The sequence below is a fragment of the Mustela lutreola genome, chromosome 12 (assembly GCF_030435805.1).
Source record: "Mustela lutreola isolate mMusLut2 chromosome 12, mMusLut2.pri, whole genome shotgun sequence".
In the NCBI taxonomy this organism is placed as follows: Eukaryota; Metazoa; Chordata; class Mammalia; order Carnivora; family Mustelidae; genus Mustela; species Mustela lutreola.
In genome coordinates this window covers 72,560,081-72,577,440 of record NC_081301.1, presented here as the reverse complement: position 1 = coordinate 72,577,440, position 17,360 = coordinate 72,560,081, and the positions used below count along the sequence as shown (strand labels likewise).

At 40.7% G+C, this 17,360-nt stretch overlaps 1 pseudogene; it reads left to right on the top strand.

Moving 5' to 3' along the window:
- The first annotated feature begins 3,514 nt into the window (after nucleotides 1–3,514).
- On the top strand, nucleotides 3,515–4,039 carry LOC131813142 (complement component 1 Q subcomponent-binding protein, mitochondrial-like; annotated as a pseudogene).
- The last annotated feature ends 13,321 nt before the right edge of the window (nucleotides 4,040–17,360 follow it).

The following is a 17,360-nucleotide window of genomic DNA, read 5'->3' as shown; positions in this document are numbered from 1 at the left end:
TAGGATGAGCTTACAAACAAGTCTGGTCAGATGTTTCTTGACAACCCCCAGGCACTGCTGTCACTTGCTGCACAAAGAGTGACTCCTACCAAATCCACTGCCCCTCTGAAGACAGTCCGCCTCCTCGTGAGGCGGCGAGCACAGAGACTCCACTCCACCTCTGCCCACCTTCTCTGTGCCTCATAATCCGCTTGCTCCCACTTTAGAAGATGCACTCAGAGCCAGACGACTTCCTTTCTCACCGAGTGCACATGTTTATTCCTTAGGGAGACACAAACCAATGTCATAAACAGATTTTAGTCAAAATCACTTTTTTAGTTTGTAATGATGTGAACTTTTTCTTAGGATCCAAGGGATAGAGGAGTCCAAGGGATTGGGTGTGTGGCAGAAATAAGTGACAGACAGCATTGGACCAGAATAGCCCTTAGCCTTAACTGAGGCTTCGCCATCATCAAGACAGACTTCCAAATGACTTATCACATCAATTCACCGGGAAGCTCTGACAAATAAAATGTTCAGCTCAACTCAGGCTGATTCCCTGCTACACGTTATTTAGGGAGACGTGCATGTTCCTTCCAAAGATAATCTACAGATAGAAAATAAAACCCAAACTGAACATTTAAGCAATAAACATCAAAAGTGTGTTGGTCAAGACCACAATGAGACACCATCTTGCATCCATTAGGATAGCTAATATAAATGAAAAAAATAAAAAGGAGAAAAGGAAATAACAAGTGTTGGAGAAGATGTGGAGACACTGGAACACTTGTGCACTATGGGTGGGAATGTAAAATGGTGCAGCTTCTATGGAAAACAGTATGGCAGCTATTAAAAAAAAATAGCAATTCCAATTTTGCATATGTACCCAAAAGAATTGAAAACTGATGTTTATTCCCTTATGTTCATAAGGGCATTATTCATGGGAATCAAAGGATAGAGGCAACCCAGTGACCATCAGCAGATAAATGGATAAATAAAATGGGATATATATATTCAGTAGAATATTATTCAGCCTTTAAAAAAGGAGGGAAATGCTGACATCATGGAGGAATCCTGAGGACCTCATGCTGAGTGAAATAGGTCAGTCACCAGTTAGGCATCTACCTCTAGCTCAGACCATGATCCTTGGGTCCTGGGATCGAGCTCCGTGTTGCATCAGGCTCCCTGCTCAGTGGGGAGTCTGCTTCTCCCTTTCCCTCTGCCCCTCACCCGGCTTGTGCCCTCTCTGTCTCTCAAATAAATAAATAAAATCTTTAAAAAAGATAAAAAATAAAAAGTTGTGTGGATAGATGGTGTGATAGTTGCACAACGGGGTGAATATACTTCATGCCACTGAACTATATGCTTAAAAATGGTTAAGAAGGAGGGGATGGGGAACTGGGCGATAGACATTAAGGAGGGGATGGTTTGGTAGGGCTGCTAGTCATGTTTTGCTTCTTGATCAGGGTACTGATTATGTAGGTGTGTTCACTTCGAAAAAAGAATCAAGCAGCACACTTAAGATTTGTGTACTTTACAATGTGTATGTTATGCTTCAATAACAAGATTATTTTTGAAAGTCTTTTTTTCACTGACAACAGTGTAACACATAGACACATGCCCACACAAAAACACAAAGGCAAAGCAGAGAGCTAAAGCAGATTTTCATGTCAAAAGTGAAAGCCCATGCTCAGGAGACAAAGCCACTCCCAGTAGAGAATGTTTCTTGTGGTATTTAGGTCAATATATCAAAATAACCAGCCAATATACTACCTATTTCTTGATGCCAACCACCTTTATATATTTTTTGTTTTAATATTATGAAAATTGAGAATTTATTTTTCTATTTTTTAAAATTATATTTTTTTCAGTGTTCCAGAATTCGTTTTTTATGCACCACACCCAGTGCTCCATGCAGTATGTGCCCTCCATAATACCCGCCACCAGGCTCACCCAACCTCCCAGCCCCCAGCCCCTCCAAAACCCTCAATTTGTTTCTCAGAGTCCACAGTCTTTTATGGTTTGTCTCCCTCTCCGATTTCCCCAAACTCACTTTTCCTCTCCATCTCCCAATGTCCTCCATGTTATTCCTTATGCTCCCAAGTAAGTGAAACCATATGGTAATTGACTCTCTGTGCTTGACTTATTTCACTCACCGTAATCTCCTCCAGTCCTGTCCATGTTGCTACAAAAGTTGGGTATTCATCCTTTCTGATGGAGGCATAATACTCCATAGTGTGTATGGACCACATCTTCCTTATCCATTCGTCCATTGAAAAGCATCTTGGTTCTTTTCACAGTTTGGCAACGGTGGTCATTGCTGCTAAGAACATTGGGGTACAGAAGGCCCTTCTTTTCACTACATCTGTATCTTTGGGGTAAATACCCAATAGTGCAATTGCAGGGTCCTAGGGTAGCTCTATATGTAATTTCTTAAGGAATCTCCACACTGTTTTCCAAGGCAGCTGCACCAACTTGCATTCCCACCAACAGTTTAAGAGGGTTCCTCTTTCTCCACATCCTCTCCAACACTTGTTGTTTACTGTCTTGTTGATTTTGGCCATTCTAACTGGAGTAAGGTGGTATCTCATTGTGGTTTTGATTTTTATCTCCCTGATGGTTAATGATGAACATTTTTTCATGTGTCTGTTAGCCATTTTTATGTCTTCTTTGGAGAAGTGTCTGTTCATGTCCTCTGCCCATTTTTTGAAGTGATTATCTGTTTTGCATATGTTGAGTTTGAGGAATTCCTTATAGATCTTGGATATCAGCCCTTTTTCTGTAGTGTTTTTTTATCATAAGTCAAAGAATTTTTTTATTAGTTTCAGAAGTAGATGCTAGTGATTCATCAGTTGCCTATAACACTGAGTGGTCATGACATCAAGTGCCCTCTTTAGTGCCCATCACCCAATTATCCCTTCACTTCATCCACCTCCCTTCCAGACTGCCTAAATTTTTTGAAACTCTGATTTCTACTTTGATCAGATTTTAAGGCAAGAATCAAATACTTTCTTGAATTAACAACATTTCTCCCTCCAGTGCCTGCCCCCTCCAATTATTAGCTGGAAAATGCTTTATCCTTTATGCATTCCAAGGTATCAAGAGATTGGGCAGCCTCAACAGTTCTTATCATTAAACTGGTCCCAGATTATTTAAAAATGCAATGATTATATGATATTATTAGTAATTTGCTTTTACTTAAATTAGTGTAATATGTTTTAATACCTTTTTATTACTACTTTAGATGTGCTTGCAAAATATGACATAAGTAGCAAATCATATAATAAGCTCCAGGTACTCATTCAAAAATTAAGTCAGGGACCATCTCATTTTGTCTATACCCTCCCACATTCCCTGACCCCAGGGTTATTTTGAAGCAAATCCTAGACATTATATGATTTCATCTCCACATTGTTGCTCTAAGATTTCAAGAATAGGGCATCTTAGTGCTGGCAGGGGTCCTCCACTGCGGTGCTGCCTCAGTGGGACAGGGACTCCCATGAGGTGTGCAGGGTCCTGTGCTCATGACGGTGGCATGCTGCACACTTAAGGTGACAGATTTGTTGAATTCCTAAACAATAAACTTAAGGGAAGTATGGAAAATTGCGGAGAAAAGATCACCGTCACTTTAAATGTTAGAAAGAGCATCTCACCAACATTTGTTGGGGAGAAGGAGCCCTCCCAAGGACAGAAGGTTGAAGACATAGAGACTGAGTTGACATCCACTCCCAGTTTTGTGACTGAAGTTATAAAAAATGGTGGTAAGAAGTCCCCTGTGCTGGACTGTCACTATCCAGAAGATGAGTTTGGACTAGAAGAGGAGGACAGGAATGGCATTTCTCCATCATGGAAGTGAGCTTTCAGTCCACTGGTGAGTCTGAATGGAAGGGCATGACTTACACACTCAACACCGATTCCCTGGCCTGGGCCTCCTATGACCACCTAATGGATTTGCTAGTGGACCACAGGGTGGTGAATAACACTTTTGTGGAACTCAGCCCTGGAGCCCCAAGAATATGTTATTCTTCTTGAAGACAGTAATAGTTTTGTCAAGAACTAGTAAAGCAGATAAGATGGGAAATACCTTCATTTTATGGCGACAGAATTATGTATTATATTAATAATATATTATGACAGGGCGCCTGGGTGGCTCAGTGGGTTAAGCCGCTGCCTTCGGCTCAGGTCATGATCTCAGGGTCCTGGGATGGAGTCCCACATTGGGCTCTCTGCTCAGCAGGGGCCTGCTTCCCTTCCTCTCTCTCTGTGATCTCTTCCCTTCCTCTCTCCTACTGTGATCTCTCTCTGTCAAAATAAATAAATAAAATCTTTTAAAAAATATATATATATATTATGACGTATAAATAATAAGATATATAGTGTCACATATTAACATACAATGATGTAATTAAGTAATACATTATATATTAATATATTGGTATATATTAGGCCATTATGTGTACATATGTGCATATAATAATGGTATTACATGTCATATATAACAATATAAAATAACTATATCTACAATACCACTATGATAAAATATGTAATTTTTTACTATTACCAAATATACCTTCTGTGTTCACATTTCCCTAGTCGCTTCATAAATGTTTTTTGTTTTATAGTTTACTGTTTGAATCAGGACCGTAATAAAGGCAATGGGTTGCAGTGGGTTGAAAATGTCCCTAAGTTTCTTTTACCTTACCTCTCTATCTCCTTTATCCTCCTTTGCAATTTATCTGTTGACACACCCAGATCATTCACCAGATTTTCCCAGTCTGGATTTTGCTCCTTGCACCCCTGTCCTGTCTTTTAACGGATTTATCTCTCTCCTTGTTTCCTGTAAACTGATAGCTAAACCCAGAGGCTTGCACAATTCAGGTTTGCATCCTGACAAGAACCATGGGGACACCACTACTTTATAGCAATGTTTCCAATAGGACTCTCATTTCCAAGAAGCAGAGTTTGAGGTGAGTACATATTTTGGAAAGGATAGAGATAATTTTTCTCTCCTCTCCCACTTAACTGGCACTCATAGATTCCTTGAGACTTGCTTTCTCTGTACTTGTAGGACTAAACTAAAATTTTGGATATACTTTTCCTCCCAGAGGACATTAAGGAGATTAAATTTATGAGTTCATCTCAGTAAAGCCAGAATTGTTAAATCTAAGACCCTCCATTCACCCATCCTGCCCCAGCAATGGGCGTCAGACTTCTAGCATACACAAAGATTTTAACTCTGCACAATACATTTTTCAGGGAAGAAGCACTTAGCTGTGTTTTTCTGAAAATGAGTATGATTCATTTATCCTTCCATGTCCCACAAACATTTATGTATTTTAGTTTGTGTGGGTGGAGTTTGACTAAAATAATTGGGAAGATTCAGGTAATTCTGTTCCCTACTGTTAGTGTGTGTATGTATGTATGTGTCCCTATGTGCCCTTCCCCCCCACCCCCCCTCCCGAAAGACCCAAAAGAGAAAAATAGACCCTGGCCACCAGCCTCAAGGAGCTCCTACTCTTGTACATAAGCAAACACCCAGTTAGTTACAGTGCAAAGCATGCCAAAATAAAGATCACACAAGCAGGATGAATAAAGTCCAATGGGGGTGCTTAGGAACGAAAGGTCACAGCCAGGGGACAACGTCTTCTTGAAGAAGGTGGGGTTTGGGAAGAGTCTTGCAGAAGAGAGAGGATTTTGACAGAAGGAGAGAGCAGGGACTGGGGTGGAGGCAGAGGGTGTAGCAGGACATAAGGAGTTGCTGTGTTCAGGCTGATCCCCGGGAAGTGTCTATTAGGGTTCTGAGCTTGGCTGCTATTAGAGTCACCTGGAATGTTTGAAAAGCTCCGAGGCTTGGGGTCCTCCTGAGAACAACTGACTCTCTCCTAAGTCTCCGGTGTGTGTCGCGGACGGGGGGAGGTCCTGGGTGTCTTGTGTGTTTTGATTACTCCCCTTGGGGGACTTTATGGGGCAAGTAGGGAGCACAACAGGTGAATTCCTAAACGATGCACTTAAGGGAAGTATGGAAAATTGCAGCTGGCACGTGGAGCTGGGCCACCCTCCTTTGCAGCTGCTTTGGAGGATGTCGTCACACAGCAGTGAGGGTGACAGGCCTGCCGGAAACTCACAGCCATCTGACTCAATCTTTCTCTTTTGATTGTATGTGCTTATTACCCAAGCGGCAAGAATGGAGTCTTGAGGTCAAAGACCTAAACCGTAAAAATAAATACGGAATAAAACCAGAAAGGTCCCTGCTGCCATTTCCTTCTTCCAGCCACCCCCACCGCCCAGCAGAGGTTGCTCTGGAAAGCCGTCCAGTCCTTCTCTTCTTCCTGACCTCTCTTTATATGTTTACATTCTTATGTGTGAGTAACAGTTTTAGTTCACACACTGGAGTGACAGAAATAGCACACTTAATTTCTATCCCTAAACAAATGTCCTATGCTCTAAACCCCATCTCGTTGGGCCGATGGGAAATTCCATTTCAGAGGATTCCAGGGGTTTTCTCTTATACCCTCACACTATCAGGACTAATTTTAGAAGTCTTATGCCTTCCAGAGCATTCGAGGAGGGTTCTGTATTTTTGTTTTACGCTGACCTATTCTGACAGGCTCATTGCCCATCTGTATCTCTTTGAAAGACAGGAAACACCCCGGCAAGCATCCCAGAGTCCTTTGCAACTGCTCTCAATACCACCACTCGGGATGTATCCTCCACCCAACCGCAAAGCATTCCCGTTCGGGTCCCCCCTGGGTGCTACAGAGAAGCAAATGCTAGATGGGGTCTCCTCAGACAACTCTAAGAAGCCCATTCTGGCTGTCTAAATGCCACCTCTTTCTACAGGTTTCAGCATTTTCTCCTTCTTAAACACGAAATATTTGCCTCCAGCCACACCATTTTTGGGTCAGTCCAGCAAAATTCCCCTCACTGAGCCTAGGCTTTCACATAAGAGACCGAAGGTGTTGTCTTTTGGGTTTCCATTCTAAGCTTCTCACAGTTCCTTTGTAGCACAGATGCTGAGTTTGCAGCCAATAGTTTAATACAGGATCAACTGTGGCATAGCATCGTGGCCCCCCAGAAGGAGCTGTGGAAGTAGGCAGGAGGCTGGGTAAAGGAGACACAGATAGGGACGCTGGAAGCTGAGATAAGGTAGAGCCAGTCCCTGAGTCCTATTGGTAATTGACTATTGGCTATTGGCTATTGGCTACGACCAAGTCTGTAGAGCTAGCGGACAAGCATGTCCAACAAAGCAGGTGGACAAGGACACTGGAGCAGAAGGCATCACACAGACGTAACATATAGGTTCAGGGCTCCCTCCCCACTAATGCCACACCATAAGGACTGACTACTATTCTTTTTATGCCCAAAGTCACATTTCAGAGAAACAAGGGAAGTAGGTAGAACTCAAGTATATGAGTCTTTCTACCAGGGCTATTGAGCAAAACTGTGGTGGACTATTTAAATTATCACATCAGTGCAGACTACAGTTACTAGATTGGGGTACATTTTTTCAGAATGTGAATTTTCTGAAATCACAATGTGGATTTTTTTTTTCTACTGGTGCACAGTGTGTAAGAGTTAGAGGGAGATCAGATCACAGTTTAGAATAAAGAAACACTTCCTCTGGGCATCTGAAGTACAATGTGAGCACCTTTGTGACCTGCTTCCCTGCATTTCACTAAGGAATAGTGTCTTTTAATATATTTTAATCATATTCTCTCTGTTAGCAATTTTCTATTTATACATTTGTCCATTTTCTTCTCGGGAATTGATCTTTTTCTTCTTTATATGGACCACTTTATATGTGTTGAATCTGGTGCTTATTTTACATAAAGATGAATGGGACCCAAGGGAGTATGGTAACCTTTACAGGGTCAGAGCACTAGAAAGACAGTCATAGCTTTGCAGCGCCATCCACCCCAGGCCCTATTTATCACAACCTAAAAGCATGTGTCATCACTCAACTTGTCTGTTTTAAATATAAGATCAGAAAACGTAGGCAACATGCTTGATACCTAAATAGGGCTATAGAAATATGAGAGATTGTGGTCGTTTATTTGTATAATACTGCATCTATTCAGCAAATATTTATTGAAGTTCCAACATACTTAAGGCACTGGGATAGCAAATAAAGATACAAAGCTAAGGAAAAAAAAGATACAATTCCCATGAAGTTTAGAGGATCAGTAGGAGAGCAACATTATTCAAACCGCTATGCCAATCCACATATAATCACAAATTGCAGAAGTTGGAGGGAAGGGCAGATCGTACTTGAAAGCACATCATGGTGTTTCCAACTGTCAAGGAAGTTTTCCCTGAGAAATGGCATCTGGGTTGAGGTCAGAAGAATGAACAGGTTTTTACCTAAGTGGGGAGAGGTAAGAAAAGGTGATCTTGGCACTTCTTATGCAAAGGCCCTTTTTTGGGAGGGGATACTCTTCACTCAGCAATTAGAGTAAGATTGGCATGGTGAGAACAGATTCAGCAGGCAGGTGATGAGTGGATGCAGAGTGGCCCGAGACTAAGCTAGAGCCGGGGAGCTAGGCACTGGATCCTGCAGGGCTTGGATTGACACAACAGCTCTTACATTGTCTTCAGCGGACTCGGATGCCATGAACAAGCCTTCCTGGACTGAGTGCCTCTCTGCTCCCAGATGCCCCACTCTCTCTTAGACTTAATGGGGAGAAACACTGCCGAAAAAGCCTTTTGTAAGTGGACTCCCTTACTGCTCCTTTCTAGAACCTGAAAAGCCCATCACAGCTGAAAACACACTTTGTCTCTTGTGAGGGAGCCCAGAGTCTACAACAGTGCTCTTGGCTTGAAACAAAAACATTCCCTGAGTCCTGCTTGGATTTTTCTCTTCTTCTTCTCTTCCTGACTCTTACTCAGAAAGAGAATCTTGTGTCCTTGTTATTGTTACTGTTGTTTTTCGACTTACTTTCAGGAAAAAGAACTGAAAATCTTCCTTATCAAAGACTGGATGTTGGTATGATGTGAAACACCTTAAAAAAAAAAAAAAAAGTAAAGTTTCAGTTAAAGAAATGTCCCATCTGCCTCTGCAGTCCATCTGGGTTGGTCTATTTTGAGAAAAGAAGGGGTGGCCTTCACTTGTGACCCAGAAATCTCCTATTCCCACACAGGTGTCTCTGTGTGTGCTTGTGAGAGAAAGAGAGAGACAGACAGAGACAGAGAGATAAAGATATAGAGATTGACTAGCTGATTCAAAATAAGTCATATTTGTCAGGTTCTATTAATCATGTTATAGGATTTTTATCATGTACCAATATCTTCAGTATATGGAAGGATAGCTTTTCTCTACCTCTTTGTTGTTATGTGAGGCAGTTGACTTACTTTGGCCAACAACTCTCTAGGCCACTCCTTCTCTGCTGGATGGTTCCGGATGCATGTGCCAATATGGAAGTGCCACATGACTGGAGAAACCTGCACTGTTCAGCCAGCTTATGGAGGACAGCTGTCTGGAAGATTTGTCTGCACCTTCAGTATCTTATGTGAGGGAAAAATAAACTCAAATTGTCCTAACCTACTGAAATGCATCTGTTACTGCAACATTCTCTAGCCTATCCTGACAAATACATATGCTTTATTGAGGAACTCAGAGACATCATTGAGGTATAAATTTTGTGTAGGTATGTGGTAAATGTATGTGTTTGAGAAATAGAGCTAGCTGGCTAACTAGCTAGATGATAGACTTGCCTTATGGTGAAGGTTTGATTACAGAATAAGAATCAGATTTGCTAATACTTGATTTTTGCCAGTCAGAACTTCAAGCTGTAGTTCTGTAGCTAGGTTGCACAAATGGATGTATAAATGTATTTAAATAAATACATGGTTTACATAAGTGTTTATTTATACACAATATAAAACAAACTCTCATGTCTTTGTGCTTTGGTATACACATGCCTTATGGTCACTCAGAGTTGCTTCTGTAATCCACAAATTATATATAGTGTATATATTAAGCTTGAACCAAGTAGTCAATTAAAAGATCAAGGCAATACTGCATCTTTCAGATATATTCCAGATTAACTACTGAATCACCAATAATGTATGCTGTACATTCATACCAACAGCATAAGCAAGGGCCAAAGCTAGACTTAGTTTTTTTTTTTTTTTTTTTTTTTTCCTGAAGTTTCTTGATTGCGGTCTGATCATTCATGTTGTTCCAACATAGAGTGATTTTAAAGGAGAATTTAATTTAATATGTCTGAATATCCTTCAGAATGTTCGAAACCAGCATTACTGCAGGAACTCTAATGAAAAACACAAGTTCCATGTACCAATTTGTGGTCAGAGCCAGCATTCCAGCCTTGCTCTCCCGTGGCTGCTAGTACTCCATCGTGCTCCTTTTCCCAGCCCTTTGCTATTCTAGTTAAAGATGTCAGAGGCTGTGGCCCACATGGCATGCTAAACAGTCCACAGCTTACAACAGGCTCCTATAGCTCAAGTGCAAAGACTTTGAACTCATAAAACACACCACCACTGCCTCCGAAATGGAAATCTCAGAGGATTTCCTATTAACGTTCCTGCAGGTAGAAATGTATTTATTTTAAAACATCCTGCAAATGCACATAGATAGATTCCCATATATACTCAAGACAAAGAACACAGTACCTTGCAGAAGAAAACCCACACAATTGGGCCAAGGCTGATTCACTCCCATATTTTATCACCGGTGTGGAATGCCAGTAACAAGGGCAATCATTTGTTTGTGAATTCACGGAAGACTGGACTTTCACACTGGAAAGGGACTTCCTAATGAATAGCAATGGGAGACTTGCTGTGTATTAGCATATTTTATCTGCCCTTGTTTTGAAATTAAACAGTTGTGGTTGAAAGGGGGAAGCACAGATTGCCACTGGGCTGGCTTTTGAGAGAAATGGCATTTGGAATGAGGTTTAACTATGAGGGTAAATTCTAAAGTTAACTATTAGGATCCTTGGGCTTACACAAGACATTTTCCCCCTCCTTGTGTGATAACAAAATTTCTTCATCATTATTATTCTTTCCTAAAGTCTTCTCATTCTTGGATACAATGCCTCTCTGTTTTGTCTGGAGTTGCTTAAATATAAGTCAGGAGAACTATGAGATAGAGCAAGGGCTGATCTGCAAAACCCCATTCAATGTTATGCATCTTGTATTTATTGAACACATACTATGTGCTCAAAGCTATTCTAAGCACCTTGGGGGCAGAGTAGGTCGGGAGAACATATGAATAAATTCAAAATCTTCTTGAAGTAATATTTCATAAGGTTCTTTATTCACCTGGAGAGGATAGAAAACACATGGATGGATAGCTACAGCTAGGTATAGATAGATGAGTAAGACACTAAGGTGAAATTAAAGAGTGTGTCATTAAGACCAGAAAGTGTTCTAGAAGTTCTGAGAAGAAAATGATGAGCATGACCTAGAATTCCAGACATTCTGGAACTGGTAGGTACTAAGTTAATAATATTAGCACAGTAATTCAGAGCAGAAGCTCTCTATTGTAGAAGCATCATTTTCTAAAAGCTAAAAGCACGAGTCTCATAAAAATATAGAGTATATATCTTTCAAAGATCCACTTAGCTCATTAATGAAGGAATCAGTAGTATAATGGTGACTCAAAAGAATAAAGAAGAAACCAAAGAACAAGTTATTAATGAGAGTCAGAATTCTGGAATGAAATTGCAAAGTTGAAAACAAAACCTGTTCATGTTCTATAGGACAGCAAAACTGCAAAATTGGGGGGTCCCTTTTCTACTGGACAAAAAAAAAAGATCTCAACTGTATCACTGTATAAAAATCACTTGCAACTTGGGAGTTTTCACTAAGTTAAAACAACTTTGAAATATCAGGTGCTTTCTGTTGAAGTCTGTTAGACAACACTCCAGTGTAACACTGAAAGGACATGATATTGAAAAGATCTTCCAGTTTGGGGTTTTTTTCCTTAACAGGCAGAAAGGAGTTCCCATCTCATACTACTACTCATAAGTTGCGTGATGTGGCCATGTATTTTAACTTCTTGGTTCCTCACTTTTTTTATCTATAAAATGTAGACAATAATAATTTTGAACTGGTAGACCTACAGTAGAGAACAAATGAGCTAATAAACAATGAAAGTATTTTTTGTCACACTTAGCACACAGTAAGGGCCCAAAAATGTTCCCTACTCTAAATAGGGAACAAAAACCCAGAGAATTGAATAAAGAGTTTTTATCTAGACTAGAATAGGTTTTTCAAACAATAAAATTTAAAAAGAAGAAATACAGAAAAGTACCTGTATGGTTTTGAGAAATTTGTCTTTTACCCTGAAGTCAGTTGAGAACTACTGGCATGTTTTTTGTTGTTGTTGTTTTGTTTTTTGAGCTACAATAGGGACAGGATGTAAGCAGAATTTAAGGGAAATTAGCCCAGTGCTCTATAGGACAAAGTGGATGGAGAGACTCTGTGACTAGAGAGGAGTTAGGAAATGGTAAGGTGTTGAGGAGCCAAAAGAGGAGGAACCACACATGACTACTGGACTTCGAAGCTAAATGATAGAGATGGGGTTACCTTCGGTATAAATAGGCAACTTAATAAAAGGAAATATTTTAAAGTCAAGATAAGGAATTCCCCTTTGTACACACAGGTTGTATTTGAGAATAAGGGGCATGTATGTAGAAATGTTCAAGACACAAACAATGGGACACTTGGATTCTGAAGAGAAATCAGTGGTGTTGACACAGATTTAGAGGTCATCATACAAATGTGGTCACTAATGCCAAGAAAATCAACAGACTACTCCAGCAAGTGGAGTAGAAGAGCAAAAGGGACAAGAATCATATATGTGTCCTTTCTTTCTTGTTCCAAAAAGTAGCTGTTTTCCAAAGGAAAACATTGGAAAGGAAGGACAAAGCTAGGTGACACTTTGGAATGCAAACCAGAGGAATGATTTAAGTAAAAGAAAGTCAATTCTGTTGAATTCTTCCTGGAGCTCATGAAGGATGGAGGAGGTAAAGCACAATCAGTTTGGTTGACTTCATTAAATGCTAAGAATTGGAAGAATCATGTCACATTGGCTTAAATTCACTCAAAAGTTTAAATAACCAATATAAGACTGGTTCTTCATTGAATGGTTTTCTAGGAGGATGAAAACATTAGGGCAAGGGGGAGATTTAAGGTAAGGAGATCAAGACTGGGCAGTACATTAGGCTTGTTTTGCTCCCAAAGCAGCTCTGAGACCAGGAGAGGATGGACAGTGAGTCAGAGAAGAGAAGAGAGTGAACCCAGGGTACAGGAATGAATATGGTCCTGCTGCGTGTGAGTAGGGTCCCAGGGCTCAGTCCTGCTAGGAAGCCATGGAGGACTATGAAGAACAGGGAGTTCTCCCACTAGAGTCTCCCACCAAGTCTCACCTTGGTGGAGGATGTTCCTTGGTTCTCACTCCTCAGGTCTACTGGTACCTCCAGTCAGAGAGAGCCATTGGGAGAGAACCTAGGGCCATCAGTAAGCAGCCATTGGCATGCCCTGGAATGACAAGTACCAAAGAGACACAAGTGTGGCATCCACAGTGCTTTGAGAGCAAAAGTTCTGGGGCCAGATTCCCTGAGTGTGAATTGGGCTAGATTTGCTTCTTTTAAGGACAACTCTGAGGGGCGTCACTGAAAGGCCTGTGACAAATTCCAGTTCCATTTGTTTCAAGCATCCAAGAGGGGCCACCAAAACCTATAAAAGCCAACTATCTATTGGGAGTCTAATATAATTATACTGACCATGTTGTGGTCACTCACTGGTTGCCAGATATCTTAACATGTTCTTTCTGTATGGGGCAAGACAGGATGTCCTGTCCCCCAACACATGGTCTGTTCTGTCTTCCTCATCCTTCCTGGGTGGGGATAGAGGCAGACCTTTGTTACCCTGCTGTAGAATAACACAGGCCTAAGGGTGTACAGGTATTTTTCAGGATAGAGCCAGGAATTGTGGTTGTCATTATTTTGAGAACACAGCAATGTTACCATCAAGCAATGGTAAACACAAGTTGAATCCGGAAGTTGCTTTACATGATGCTTCTTTTCCCACTAAGCAAATCTGAGTAAGGAAATCTTACTCTCCCATTCCCCTCTGTCCTCTCCCCACTGTCAATGTCACGGACTCCCCTTTATAATTCTGGCTCTGTTCTGGAAGCACTTTGCAAAACTGGCCATATTTTCTCTCCTGAATGTCCCAACCCCTCTCAGGTAGCCTTCTCCTTATGACCACACTGTCAGGGCTCTGAAAAGAGAACAGGTCCCTGGCATTACTAGCCAAAGTGGACAACAGTGTCCTTCCTCAAATTGCTCTCACGTTTATAGATAGTCCCTTTATTAGCCTCTCCTCAGATTGCCCAATTAAGGTTAACTTCTCTTCTCTGCAGGACCCTGGCTGATACTGTTCCCAAGATGGGCATGGGCAATTTGGTGATAGAATCCCTGCCTGTGCTTCTCTCTGAGCCTGACCCTGCTAAGATACAGCCACAGATGTTAGTAGAACTTAAAACCCTGAGGTTCTTCGCAGACCTAACAGAGATGAGTGGCTATGTATGGAGAAAAAGCATTTTCAGAAAGGGTATTGTAGCATCTTCATTATTTTACTCAACAAATACTGAGAGCCTACTGTGTACCAAGCACTGTTTTGGCACTAGGAATACAGTGTTCCTGCCTCATGGAGTTCCATTCTAATGAAAGGAGGGAATCAGCAAAAATACACACATGTATAAATAAGAAAGACAAGCAAAAATAATGACAAATAGCATTGTCTTTTTTTTTAATATTTCAAGCTTTTATTGAAATTCTAATTAATATACAGTGTAATATTAGTTTCAGGAGTAGAATTCAGTGATTCATACAGCATTCTGAAGGTATCAGAGATGGAAGAGTGCTGTTTGGGGTTGGATGATTAGGGAATGCTCTTAGAAGCAAAATTCTAAGCTGATTGGGTACCTTCCTCAGCATAACCAAGACATCTCCTCCTTGAGGAATCCTAAAATTATTGAAATTAATTTTGAGGGATGTGTAGCAATGCATGAGCAGGAAGAAACAATGAATCATTGAAATCTGAATATTAATATTTAAGGGACTTATAACCCAGCTCTCAAAAGCTGGGCTGGACATCTCTTCATTCTCATGTGATGTCTCGGGTTATTCAATAAAAACAAATTAGCTTAATAGTAGCTCTAATTCTTTCTACTCTTAGGGAGACTGTGACTTTGGTCAAATCTGGTGTGAATAAGTTATTATTTGGGTTCTGCAAATAGAATGGAAATGACTTTTGGCTGTGGGTGTGTGAGGTTTTTTAGAATGGAATGGAGAGGGGGAGCACTAATGTGCTAATAAACCACTGTTTTCTGGAAAGACTTTTTGTCAATGAGCTCTGAGAAAAGCAGAATAGAGTCCCAGAAAGTTCCAAGATGGCGTCTACTTTACGGGAATTGGAATCAAATCCAAACGTTTTGTGGTTCAGCTATTTAAACTTCTACTTAAACATTTGGACATGTATCCATCTCTGGTCCAGCCTGGAGCCACTTTGACTTTCACATGAAATCCACTGAAAGCTACTAATTACTGTCTTCACAAAAACCACAACGCAGGCAGGAGCTGAGTTCTGAAAATGGAATTTCTGCTTTCAAGGAATAATACAAAAGGAAAAAATTTTGTAGATAGCCAGTGTTCCTACCCACGAATGTTTGTATCCCCAGGCACCAATCCACTTCCAAAACTGTCTTTCCCTTCTCCTGGCCCCGTAGCCACAAGCTTCACTCATCCTTGGCCCTTTAGCTTGCCCCTAAGAGCACTTTGACTATGACCATGCATGAGGTTGCTTTCTATAGCAAGCTGGCTCAGGGCAATCAGAGGTCATTTCCTTAACTATGGTAACATAGATGGAACCTTTTGTCATGGCCCTTGTCAAAGTGTTAAACACTTACACATGCCTGGTGTATTTGACTCCTCTTCTAAGGAACATGCCATTTAACTCATAATGATGGAAGCTTGGTAATGCAAAGACCTTTTATGCAAATGCTATGTGACAGGCCCTGATTCTCAGACTTTTTGGTTTCAGTGCTTCCTCACATTCTTAAAATTATTAAGGCTCCCAAAGTGCTTTTGTTTATGTGGGTAATAATATCTATCAATGGTAGCTACGTTAGAAATTAAAACTGAGAATGTCTTGTCTTAATTTACTTTACAAATAACAGCTGGGGACACCTGGTTGGCTCAGTCGGTTAAGCATCTGATGCTTGGTTTCAGCTCAGGTCATGATCTCAGGGTCCTGAGACTGAGTCCCTCATTAAGCTCCACACACAGCAGGGAGTTGATTGTCTCCCTCTGCACCTTCCCCTGCTCCCTCACTTTCTCTCTAAAATAAATAAATCTTTAAAAATAACAGCAAAATATTATGTGTTAATATAAAAAATCACACTTTTATGAACAATAAGGGTATTTTTCAAAGGAAAACAAATATGAGTGAGAAGGATAGCATTGTTTTTACTGTTTTGTAAATCTCATTCCTATTGGCTCAATAGCAGATAGCTGGACTCTCATTTCTGTTTCTGTATATGATCTACTGGTAAACTCCACTATATTCTGGTAAAAGAATGATAAGAGGGAAGAAGATAAGTAGTATTTGACCGTATTGATAAAAGTAGATTTGACCTAGCATATCCCCTGAAAGGGTGACTTCAGAACTCCTAGAGGGCATTTTGACAACTCTTGGAGAACTGCTTTTGTGAGGGAAAGGCACTATTAGTCTCACTGGAAAAAAAAAAAAAAAAAAAGTCTCAATGCAGAAGCAGTGAACACCAGGAAGTATGGTGGGCGGGGCATTAAAAGGAAGTCTACTAATCCTAAAAACCTGCATGGAGATTTAGAGAGCAGCAGGAAAAATAGAGCTTAACCCACTTCATGGTTTAACCTTTTGGAGCTACAAAGACAGATTCCAAACACTGGAGCTAGGGAGGCACTTAGAGATGGCATGAAAAACCCTTCATTTTGGAAACCATCCTGCTTCAATAGCAAGAAAAGCACTGGGGGCATCCAGCCAACACCTGCGATGTAACCTGAGCATAGAGTGATTGGTCCCCAGAAACAAGAGGAGGAATGAAGTGTGTCCCTCCTCCCCCAAAACATTTTCCTTTTTTTTTTTTTAATTTTTTTAAATTTTTATTGCTGATTTATTCTCTTCAGCAGTACTGGGCTCCATCCAGGGAATATATGTTCTGCTAGCCACTTAACAAACTCAAGCTGTGGTTTAGGGTTGATAAATAATTATGTTAATTAACAGGTTGGAGGAAAAATATGATGTTATTCCTGTGGAATGCTCTGGGAAGCTGGAAACATTTAACTGCAAAAAAAAAAAAAAAAAACGACATA